A 12,359-nucleotide genomic window follows, 5' to 3' on the forward strand; every position below is an offset into this window, starting at 1 on the left:
CGGTGGTTTGTCCAGATGATTGGTTAGAGAATCATCCTTGCCGTCATTCCCTCAGTCACAGGCTTCCCAATAACTACACACTTTTAAACTAGCTTTTGTAAATGTAAAATTAATCAGTAATTTGTGACACATTTTCTAATGACACAGGTGCTGGGCATGTCTCAGCCAATCTGTGCAGATGAAGGTCTTGTATCTGGCTCTACTTATTCAGGGCCTAGATAAGTCTACTTTTAAAGGTGGGTCATAGTAGTCTACAATGCTTAGATTATAGGCATTGTGGACTACTTGACCCACCGTGACCCGCCTTTTAAACAAGATTGTTTTAAAGGCGAATACATGTTTTATTGACATTCAATAGAACAGCACAGCCCTGTAGTGTCTAGTATAATGTATAACTTCATGTGGAAGAGAGATTGACAGGTGCTTGTCGTCATTAGTTGAAATTGTTTAGCATTTGCCGACGTAATCACACTTTACTTTTTTGTTTGAAAAGAACTTCAGATTGAATGGAACGCTACAATGCCAGGATAACAGAGTAATACATAATATACTTACTTTTGTAACCATTTACTGAGGTAATCACTTTTATTTAACAGTTCATTTGAAAACTTAATTCATTTTAGCACAACAATGCACTGACATGCCTCACTGATTGTTTTTTTCCACTGGATGTCTAACTCCGCAAAACAAGATGAGAGAAAATAATATACATATTATGTACTGTAGTGTAAACTAGTGGGTAGTCAGTGTACTGTATGCCTTGAGATTGCAAATCAGCGACCTTGATGTCTGCAAATAAACATTTTTCAAAGACCAAACTGCATTTTTCACAGAACTTTTGTAGTTCAGAAGAGCCTAAGATACACCGTCTCCACACCATAGCGCAAAACATTCTTAAGCTGCGCACTTCTTAAGCTGCGCGCAGCTTAAATTCTGAGTTTTTAGACAGCTGGTGGATGGAAAAGAAGCTCCACCTCCGCGGACTTTTTGGGCGGAGGAGAGCGTTTCCGGGAATCTGGCCGTCGCGCAAGAATTCCGCGGAGGTGGAGCTTAATTTCCATCCACCAGCTGTCTAAAAACTCAAGCTTTAAGCTGCGCGCAGCCGAGAACGTGCGCAGCTCTTTCGACCGTGTGGCAACAGCTATAACCTTTCTACTGATACAGGCTGAATTTCCTGGTGATGAGCTTAGACTTTTTACTTGTTACAGGGTCCAGTTACAAATTGCAGGCACCTGTAAGTGCTCTTTAAGAGCAATTTTTGAAGGAGGTTAAGCAGCCACACTTTTGTATGACTGTTGGTAGGGAATTCCACATTCTGGTAGCATAGCAGTAGAATTAACGTGACCCCATTTTTGTGATGAAACTGGGTTCGGTGAGATCAATGGGGCTCTTTCTGGTGTTGTGCCTTTGTACTTCTTTTAATATTATGCTATTGAAGTAGCCTGGTACATTGGTATAGGTATCCCTGTTTTCTCGCGTATCTTAAGACCAGGCCCACATATGGCATCAAGTCAACACTTAACAGGGGCAAAGGGCAATATCGCTTCAGAGTGTACATTTCAGAAGGAGAAAAAGAAGAAAGAGCGGGCAGACAAAAAAAATAAAAAGACAAAGACAAAAAAACAACAACACACAACCAAGAAACGAAAGTATTTACAATATTGCTGAGGGGGACAAAAACAAAACAGCTTTGGACTTCGACCATGAGAAGAGGAAGGGTGTCTTAAACATTTTCTACAAAGATCATAAAGCAGGCTATTAGGACCAGTGAGATCACACAAAGTCAGCTCTCAGAGGGGCAATGTGTACTATCCAGTTGTTCCAAATTTGGTAGAAATTGTCTAGTCTAGTTCTTAGGATGTATGTTAATTTTTCCATTTTGAAAATATCCAGGACTATTCCGTGCCAATCGTCCATTGTGGGTGTGATTGGGGTTAGCCATCTTCTTGTTATTGACTTTTTGCTGGCTGCCAAGAGCACCTGCAGTAGCTTTGTGTATCTCGTCTGGTTAAGAGTTAAGAGTGGCAGCGGTGGCCAAACGGATAGCGGCGCGGTCTAGATACCGGAAGGTTCCCAGTTCGAATCAGCCGTCCGACACGTTAAAATTACCACCGCTGAAATGCCCTTGAACAAGGCATCAACCACTACGATGAAATGTGTTCTATGAGCAGGGCCTGGCTGGAAACAAGTTCTTGAGCTTAGCCCAGATACCCTGGGTAAATATAGATTTCATTTCATTTCATTTCAAGACATTCAATGTGGCCCAGGTACAAGGTTGTGAAGTTAAAAGGTATTAAATACTGAACACAGTGATTTGTGAATATTGTTCCAAAACACCCTCAACTTGGGGCACCCCCAGAAAATGTGAAAGTGGTTGGCTTTCTTTGCCCCACACTGCCTCCAGCACAGCCTATCATCGCCTTTGTATTTTTCCTGATACGGGGTCTTAAAATATCTAATAATATTTTTCCAACAATGCTCTCTCCAGTCCATAGAACAGGTTGAGGTAGACTGGAACTCCCATCTCTCTTTGATGTACAACGTGCTTTCATTTTTAGCATCTGAAATGGCACTATATAACTCAGAGATGGATTTACTTGGCTCCACTGTAAGGGCTGACTTCAGTATGAAAAAGAACTCCGATTCAACTGCAGAAAACTCTTCGAATTTACATTCTTGATTGATATAGTGCCGCACCTGGAGATATCTGTAAAAGTCAGCCTGTTCCAAACCATGTTTGACCTGTATTGATCTGAAACTATCGATTTCATTTCTTTGTATAAATGACATGTAAGTTGTGACATCTTTCTCTATCCATGACTTAAATCTTATGTCGCCTCTATTTGGGGCAAAATCTGTATCGAAGGCACACCATCTGAAAAGTTTCAATCTTTTTTTAAAAACCACATGATCTCACAACCTTTTGCCACACAGTTAACGTATGGCTTATCCATGGATTATTGATCCTCTCTAATCGATCCGCCAAACCCTTGTCACCTATTACAGCCTGCAGAGGGAAATCAGACCAAGCTCCAACTCCTTCCACCTAGCTTTATACCCCCTGTTACTCCAGTATAGCAGAGGAGTTATCTGTGCAGCATAATAGTAATTTCTTAAACAGGGAAGAGCCATGCCCCCTTTGTCCTTTCTCAGTTGTAGGGTGCTATATTTAATTCTTGTTTTTTTCCCTTGCCATATGAACCTAGAAATCCATTTATCCCATTCTCTGAATTGTTTATCATCCACTTCTACTGGGAGATTTCTAAAGATGTAAAGTAAACGGGGAAGAATGTTCATCTTGACTGAACTTATTCTTGAGTTCAGATTTAGGAAGGGGATTAGGTTCCATCTATGCAAATCAGATTTTATTTTCATCGATATGGGAGCATAATTAGCTTGCCTCAACTTTGAAGGGTCTTTCGTCACATTTATTCCCAAATATTTGATTTCTTCATTGTCCCATTTCAAATCATATTTTTCCCTCAGTCCCCTTGATGCATTGAAGTTTAGAGTCATGACCTGTGTTTTAGAAGTATTGAGCTTGTAACCGGATAGTTCGTTGTACAGTATTTCATGGAAGCTGAAGGACCACTTACTATACTGGCCCCCGTAAAAATCTGAATCCCACCGCCCACCCCTTTTCCCCCCTCACTGTATATGTTTCTTTTCCCTTTTTACCTCCTTTATGATGAATTCCTGTTCTGTTCTTTGACTATATAGAAGTGTCTATTTGTACGTCTCTAAATGTTTTGATGAATTGAAAAAGGTGGACCCTCTTGTAAACAAGTGTAATGCTTAATTGGGTCGTCCACTCACAGTTAACAGTCTTTGTATTGAGTTTGTGCTTGAAATGTACTGTAATTCTGCAAACTGTTAATACATATTTCAATCAATCAATGAATCAATTACATTTCCACACTGTTGACTTGTTGAGGGAGTGCAAAGTGTGACTCTTTTATCGCAGTGATGCAGCGACTGGGAAATTTCACTGTGGTATAAAGAAAATGATCTTCATTAATCAAGACGTTTTGTTTTGTTTGAGTACTACAACACCTAACTTTCTGAGAAGTTAGTTTGCTGGCAGCTCACAAGGCTGTGCCTGTGCAATATTTTCTAGTCCATTTTAATTGCTACACGTATGCAAAAACAGAAGGACGAGAAGCGGTGCCTGTTTTGGATTGTTTTCCTCCCCTCCTTTAATGTAGGTTTCAAATTAAGCTGACTGATATTGGGCTACTTTTATGGTTAAGTGTTGCAATGTCCCTAGCAACTGTTCATTCATTAGGTCACGCACGCACGCACGCACGCACGCACGCACGCACGCACACACGCACACACACACACACGGCCATGTTTATGTAAACGCTTGGAAAACAGATTATGCATGGATCTGGGCCAAAAAGGACAAGTACAGATATGTAAAACATGAAAACGGCACAAAGACCTAAAAACGACAAAGTCAAGAGGACTCCCTGATCTGTCCTTGGCTGCTGCCTTTCACTGAATGGGTCATTGCTATCTTCTATGCTGCTAACCCAAGCTTCTGTGCTCATTATACATTCTAAATAATCTAAATTCTTGATTGGGCACGATCACATGACTGGCGTGCAGTGTTGTCAAAATATTACTTTAACAGTAATATACTACTTATTACTTATTACTTAAAAAAAAGGAATAAAGTTACACTACTTATTACTCCCTGAGAAAGGTAACTAGTTACTTATTAGTTATTACTTTACTTATTACTTTTTTCTCTCGCCTCCAGTAATTGCGTATTTTGTCCCCAAAAGTTGTTTTTGGGGTTGTTTTAGGTTGTTGTTCCGTGTTCCGGACGGTTTAAGGCCCGCCCTTCTGCATCCGATACTTCACACATACGTACCGACGAGTGTGCATCGTTTCCGTTTCCGCTCTAGAGTCTAGATCTAGAGCGGATCAGCAGTCTGCAAAGCAACTTGACCCCTATCCAGTCTACCATTATAAATAAACACTCAAACCCACAGTTCTACCAAGGCTTGTGAAAATAGTAATAATGTTACTTTAGGAAAAAAGTAACATGTAATATTATTACTCAAAATGTGAAAGTAACTAGTTAACTTACATATTACTGGAAAAAAGTAATCATATTACTGAAAGTAGTATATTACTTAAGTTACTTGACAACACTGCTGGCGTGCCTAGTAATACATTTTCAATGAGAGGCAAGTGTTCAAGTAGGAGGGGTCACGGGCAGTCTGACAGGCGTGTGGGGACAAGCGGGCAAGATCCTGTGAAACTGTATCATTCATGCTCGTCTCAAGCACATGTCAGCCTGCGTCAAGAGCTGAATTGTGTTGAGCAATTCTCGACATCACACTTAATATAACGCAGTGGTTCCCAAACCTTTTCATGTCAAGGACCCCCAAATTGACACTAATTGTGTGGACCCCCATTTGAAAAGATATGCCAGGGACCCCCATAAGAGAACATTTTTTACGGCTCTAGCAGACCCCCCAGTTTGACATGCATATTAGTCTACAGACCCCCATTTAATGGCATTTCTATCTCTGGGACCCCAATTTATATTGTAAAATCAATGTTAATTTGAGTGGGTCCATTTGTACACTCAAGGGTTACAGACCCATAAGGGTCCATTTGGCTCCAAACTATCATATAACTGGGGACCCCCTGGAACTCCCTCAAGGACCCCTGGGGGTCCCCGGACCCCACTTTGGGAACCACAGTTATAACGTGTCTACATGAGGAGTGCAGTGCGACCCCGCGGACCCCATGTGACAAGCCCTTTATACTTCTCTATCGCGTGCACCGACAATGGCTGATCTAAGCTTGTAGATCTGCTATTTTCGGTACCCGTTGTACAGCGGGGTATAAATGAAGAATAACCCTCTTTGCAATTATATTATATCTGATTGTATATATAATTCTTGTATTTTACAAGATTACTTACTTCATCATATTAGATTAGATCGCTTGTGTAATCATGTAAACTAAAGCATCAATGAAAATATCAGATTGTCAGACTGTCATAATAACCACTAACACTCTCCTCTGTTGTAATATTTACAGAATCATACTTATGCAACTGCTAGGCTGGTTTAGATTGTCATCCACAAAATGCTGTGCCATAATTCCCAGCGTGCATTACAGGCCTTTTTTGTAATGCTTTGTTTTAGGCTTTTCTGGCTTTATTAATAGTTACAAGTGAAGAATGACAGGAAAGAGGGAGAGAGAGAAGGGGAGAGACATGCAGCAAAGGTCGTCATGAACGGGACTCGAACACGCTGTCAGGACAAAGCCTATATGTGGCATGCGCCTGGACCACTTGGCCAGCGGGCGCCCCATTACAGGCCATTTTAACCATTTTAAACCTGGCATATTTTGGGCATGTCATTATAGGCAGAAATTGAGCTTTTAGATCAGCTATTTTTTTCAATTGATCGCATGCTGTGACAAAGTATATAGTGTGGTTAATGGAGGACTTCACCACTTTTCAACCTATCTTCATATAATTGGTCCTCACTATGTTAGGACCAATTATGGGAGCTATCTAACGAAGGAGCTATCCAGACTGGCATAGTGGAGTAGCCAGTGGCTCTGGCTGAAAAGGAAAGACCCTAGCTGGTCTCCCAAATAAGGCTGGGCTGCAGGCTGGGCAGATGCAGAGGGGGGTGCTTCAGGGACGCCAGAATGCACTGCTGAGCCTACTGGAGACGTCGTGGGGTTAAATCAGCGAAACGTTGGTGAAAGTAGCACCCCACTTGACAACCCCTGTGAAGTGTCTGTCCAGCTGTCTCGACATCACAGTGCTCAAGTCTTTGATCCTTAGGTATGCGGTCAAGTGCAAGCCTGGCTCAGGGAGTAGGACGCCCCTGCCTTGCAGAGTCCCTAGGCACTTTGGACTTAACATCATGTCCTGTGTTTTCGAAATCATGATAAAAGGGCACATTTTAGTTTTTTCTACTCGGGCTGTGTCTCATAGGAGGGCTAATAGAAACTCCAGGCTTTCTATTCCTAAAAAGTTGCAATGCGATATTGGAAGCTATCGCTCTCACCGTAATACTAATCTAAATATATATAAAAAAACTTGTTTAAAAAACAATGTGCCTAACGATGTTGTCATTGGAAGACAGGTTTCTGAACTGCCCTCCTATGAGACACAGATCGAGTAGAAACAATGGTTCTATTTTATCATGAACATTAGTGAGGAGAGACCATTTACAGTATTATATATGACGATAGGTTGAAAAGTGGTGAAGTCGGGCATGGTGGCACAGTCGGTAGTGCTGTCGCCTCACAGCTAGAAGGTCCTGGGTTCGATTCCCGCTGGGGACACTGTGGGCTCAGGGGGTGTGTTCTCTCCTCCGCGTCATCAGTGCCCATACCCGAGGTGGGGTTGGGGAAATTCCCCCCTGTCAGGTGAAAAGAAGCAGCTTGGACTCCTCATGCATAGAAGGAGGCGTGAGGTCAGTCCGCTGCCCCCCCCAGGTTGGCAGAGGAAGTGTAGCGCCCAGGATTACATTAGATAATTGGCACTGGGGGAAAAAACTGGGTTGCAAAAGAAAAGAAAAAAAAAGAAAAGTGGTGAAGTCATCCTTTAAGGACATTAAGCCACTCTACTGTACCTTCAAATGCCATGTCACAGGTCAGATGCTGTGGGCAGGCATGTTGCTAATTATGCATTCAATGCTATTTTCATTTCCTTTGCTTTGTTTTCTTTGTGGTGTCGATTAATCAACGTATACATGCAAATAGATTTTTAGCTGGAATACAACTTTGCACCTCTCAGCGCAAATATACATTTCATGTTTTTTTTAGTTGTTGCATTGAGCATTTTTGTGAACTCCTGAAAATCAAACCATTTACTGTACTTACACTACCTAGTAGCTATTATCATGTAATATCCGACTGCAACATCAAACGGCTCAAAGGCAGAATCAGGTACACACTTAGGAATAGACTAATTGGGTTGATAATTAAGGTATTCATATGACGTATGTGAGTTTAGGCTATTCAGTATTTATAGACATAAATAATTAATAAAGAGCCTAGATTTTCTTGCTTCTCCCTATTCAAAGTTGGTTCACTGCATTTGAAGACAGTGTGCGGGTGTTTGTTCCTTTGTCATTGTTGGGCATCGTACCCTCTCCTACGCACCTGTCGCCTGTAGGTGTGCAAAAGCCTTGCTTTTTCTTGCTTGTTATCCAAAACCACAGCCTGGAATGACTAGAACTTGTCTATTGATACAGGATGAAGGCCTAACATGCCTCACACTATGACGATTATCTGACATTCATAGCAGACTGCCCTTTTGCATCCCGTTGAGAGTAAAGCCTGATCTGTGCTTGTTGTATGATGGTGTGCATATTAAGCATAAACATGGCTTCTTGCACAGTCACTTTTGATTCTATTGTGGGGTCATGCTGTACATTACAATGTGCCCTCTCACAGACAACAATAGACAACAAAAGACAAAATGGTCTAAATCTTTATGTAGACTGTCCTCACCATAGTTAACAACATAATGTTGATTCTCCTATCTGCTTTTTATTGTCAGCTCTAGGGGAGCTGAGGTCAGTTTAAGGAAATAGGACATATACAGTAGTGTTATAAATATTTGACTACATGTAAAGGGCTAAAAATACTGTAGGTATACGCGTGTGTGTTTAGTAGGTAGTAGTTGTTCCCCGCCGAAGAAAAATAGATGCTATTGTGATGTGATGTAATAGATATATTAGATACTGACCCGTATATTAGAATATATTAGATTTAGAATATAAATGTAGTTGTACGGATGTTTATGTATAGTAACTTCTATACACATTAGTGCTAGAAAATTATTATATTTATGTTTATATAGTATTTATTGTCCATGCTACAAGGGAGTGTTTTGTGAATATTAAATACACAGTGAATTATGTAAATATACACGTTACTCACATTTGGACTACTGTCTGTAATGCACTTTAGGTTGGTGCCTTAAATTAAGCCTCCATTGCACGTCTACAGTTAGTCCAAACTGTGCTGCGGCACGTCTCCTAACAGGAACCCTGCAGGCGTGACCACATTACACCGATTCAGGCTTCACTTCACTGGCTCCCTGTTCGCTTCGGGATTGATTTTAAGATTTTATTGTTTGTTTTTAAATCACTTGAGGCTTGACACCTCGGTATCTCTCTGAACTCATCAGGGCCGGCTTAATGGAAGGGTTTAGGTGCTGCAGCACAGGGCACAAACCTTGGGTGGGCACCAAACGGTGGGGAGAAAGTGAAAGAGTCAACTATCGCCGCAAGAGTGCCAACTCTTCGCGGGGCGACTGTGGCTCAAGAAGTAGAGCAGGTCGTCCAATGATCCACGGGTCGGCGGTTCGAATCCCGGCTCCTCCTGTCTACATGTCGAAGTGTCCTTGGGCAAGACACTGAACCCCAAATTGCTCCCAATGTGCTGGTTGGTACCTAGCATGGCTTCCACTGCAATCGGTGTATGAATGTGTGTGAATGGGTGAATGTAATGCACAATCTGTGCTATATAAATGCACCATTTACCATTTAACTCTTGAAGCAAAGAAGCAAAGGCTGCTGAAGGAGCGCTAAAACGGTGAAACATGCCGGTGAAATTCTGCGCTGACAAAGTGGTCCCGGAGGGCACCAAAATGGGTCATAGCATCGGCCACCGATCCGCCCCTGTCAACTCATAGAGGTTTATAATTCCTTAAGGTCAGTGCAGCCTGCAGGCCAGTTCAAACTTGAGGTCACAAACAAGACACGTTTAAAGACCAGAGGTGACCAAGTATTTTCTATCATAGCCCCCACATTATGGAATGAGCTCCCCTCCCATATCAAACTGGCCGCCACCATCATGACTTTTAAATCCCGCCACCTTTTATACCTTAATTGGCTTTTAATTTCGTTTGAGGGTTTCTGTGAGTTTTGTTTCACTGTCTGCTAGTGCTGCTGTGTCTTGTATTTTTCAGTGGTGTCTCCTTTGTTGATTATTTTCTTATTTTTTTATTTACAGTGTATTTAGCTTTTGATTTTCTGTGCAGCACTTTGTAAACCTTGAGTTGTAGAATGCGCCTTGTAAATAAAGTGGATTGGATTTGATAGTGCAGGCTCCCACCATGGTGGGAGAGGGTTTAATTAAACGTAGAATTTACAGTTTGGTTCCTAAAAGGTGCAATTGTGACAATTTTGGGGTTTCCACTGTGTAATATACCTACAGTATTGCAGTTGTTCTCAAAAGTGGGGTCCAAAGACCCTCTGGGTTCCTTGAGGGGGTTCCAAATGGACCCTTACAGGTCTATACCGGTAACTCAAACAAGCAATGTTTGTTGGACATAATCTTGATAAAAAAACCATTGACGACAGTATTTTCATCTGATCAAAATGAAAACATGTCATAGTGTTATTTTTTATAGTAGTCTTTTGGCAATTGCATCACTAGTATAAAATGGCAATTTATAAATAAATCCCTCAATACAAATATTTTAAGCCAACATTTAGCTAGTCTATAGCCTAATTTATCACCTATTGCCAAGAGAGGTTTTCTGAATTATTTACCTCACTATAGTGTGCTCAATTAAGTGATCTGTACTTAACAGCTCGTTTGTTTCACCCCTTTGTGACAAACTTGACAGACTAGACACCTTGATGAGCTCTTCAAAGGCATGAGTAGTAGGTATTTCTCAAAATGGCAAATGGATGAGCCTCCTATGTGCAGTATAATCCCTTAGCGTTTATCCATTTGTAACTCTGAGTGTGTACAATGTAGCCAAACAGAAGGATACGGATCCATGTTACATTTGTACACTGTTCAATTAGCAGTCAAGATTAATTTATTACATTGTAGTCTGGGTACAAATTAGGGACTGTAGGAGAAAACTATCGCACACCTAGCAATCGGGCGTATGCACAGGTGCGTAGGCCAGTGGACATCAATGAAAGCAATAAGGTACACCACGCAACGTTTCGGTCACTAGGGACCGAAACATTGCTTCATTAAATAAGACAATACTCTTGTGCCGAGCAGATACACAGTGTGCGGGTGTACCTTATTGCTTTCATACAAATTAGGGACAAAACGTACTTAATAAAGGGTACCTCTGATCCTGTGCACAGTCGAGTTTCTCTAGTAGAGTGAAATGTGTTCTTCAAATTTGTGGACAGTTATAACGATTATTATTTTATGACCAACAGGAGTGGAGCCCATATTCAGGACTGAACAGCGCAATGAGGAGCCATACCGCTTGCAGAGCCATAAAGTGACCGGGACACACTCTAAATAGCCTCTGCATGATCAATTTAACAAGGTAAGCAATACAATACTAATTGCCAAGTGAAACTTCATGATAGTAGTGAAGTTAACCAACGGATTAATGTGCAATCTCTTCACAAAAGCTTCCTTCCTGATTGACATGACTCTGAACTGTCAAAGAACTGTTTGAATATCAGAGGCATTTCAGGAACCTATAGCCTAAAATTGTAATATTCGTCCTGTCGCTGATGAAACAAAAGTTTTGATAGAGAATGTCACTCTCCAAACTGGTATTATAATGTAGATTAAAAGACAAATTAAAGTTTTGAAATGAAAGGACTATAAGAGCTGTGTTGCTCAGTGAAAATGTCACTCAAATAACAGGTCAGCGATTGTATTTTCATATTGAATATTTAGGCACTTTTAACCAAGCCAAGACCTACAGGTAGTATGGTTTAATAAAAGTAGCAGGATTTTGGCGGAAATAGCAGGATTTTGACGGAAGTAGCAGGATTTTGACGGAAGTAGCAGGATTTGGGCGGAAGTGCCGCTCAAGGAAATGACAATGACACTTTACAAATCTGTTTACATTCTCTATGAATTAAACAAGTGATTGGTCGAAAAATTACTACGTAGAAGATACTACCGCAAAGTAGGTTAGAAACGGTTGCCAAACTCTGGTATATTTCTGAGTGGAGCCCCTGATTGTATATTTAAGTTCTTCGAGTTTGAGATGTGACATAACATCCTCCACCCAGCGTTTGTGAGATGGCGGCTTTAATTACATTGTATTCTAGTGCCAAGATGTTTTCTCAAGACACTTCACATAATAGAGCAGAGAGTGTCAAGGAAAAAGTCCAGGGGAAGGAACCTCAGGCAGAACTGGGCTCTAGGGTGGGCGGCCATCTGCCTGGACTCTGTGTGTGTGTGTGTGAGAGAGAGAGAGAGAGAGGGAGAGAGAGGGAGAGGGAGAGAGAGGGAGAGAGAGGGAGGAGAGGGGAGGGAGAGAGAGGGGGAGAGAGAGGGAGAGAGAGGGAGAGAGCGAGAGAGAGAGGGAGAGGGAGAGAGAGAGAGAGAGAGAGAGGGGGAGAGAGAGAGAGAGGAGAGGAGAG

The sequence above is a fragment of the Electrona antarctica genome, assembly GCF_951216825.1.
Source record: "Electrona antarctica genome assembly, chromosome: 10".
Lineage (NCBI taxonomy): Eukaryota > Metazoa > Chordata > Actinopteri > Myctophiformes > Myctophidae > Electrona > Electrona antarctica.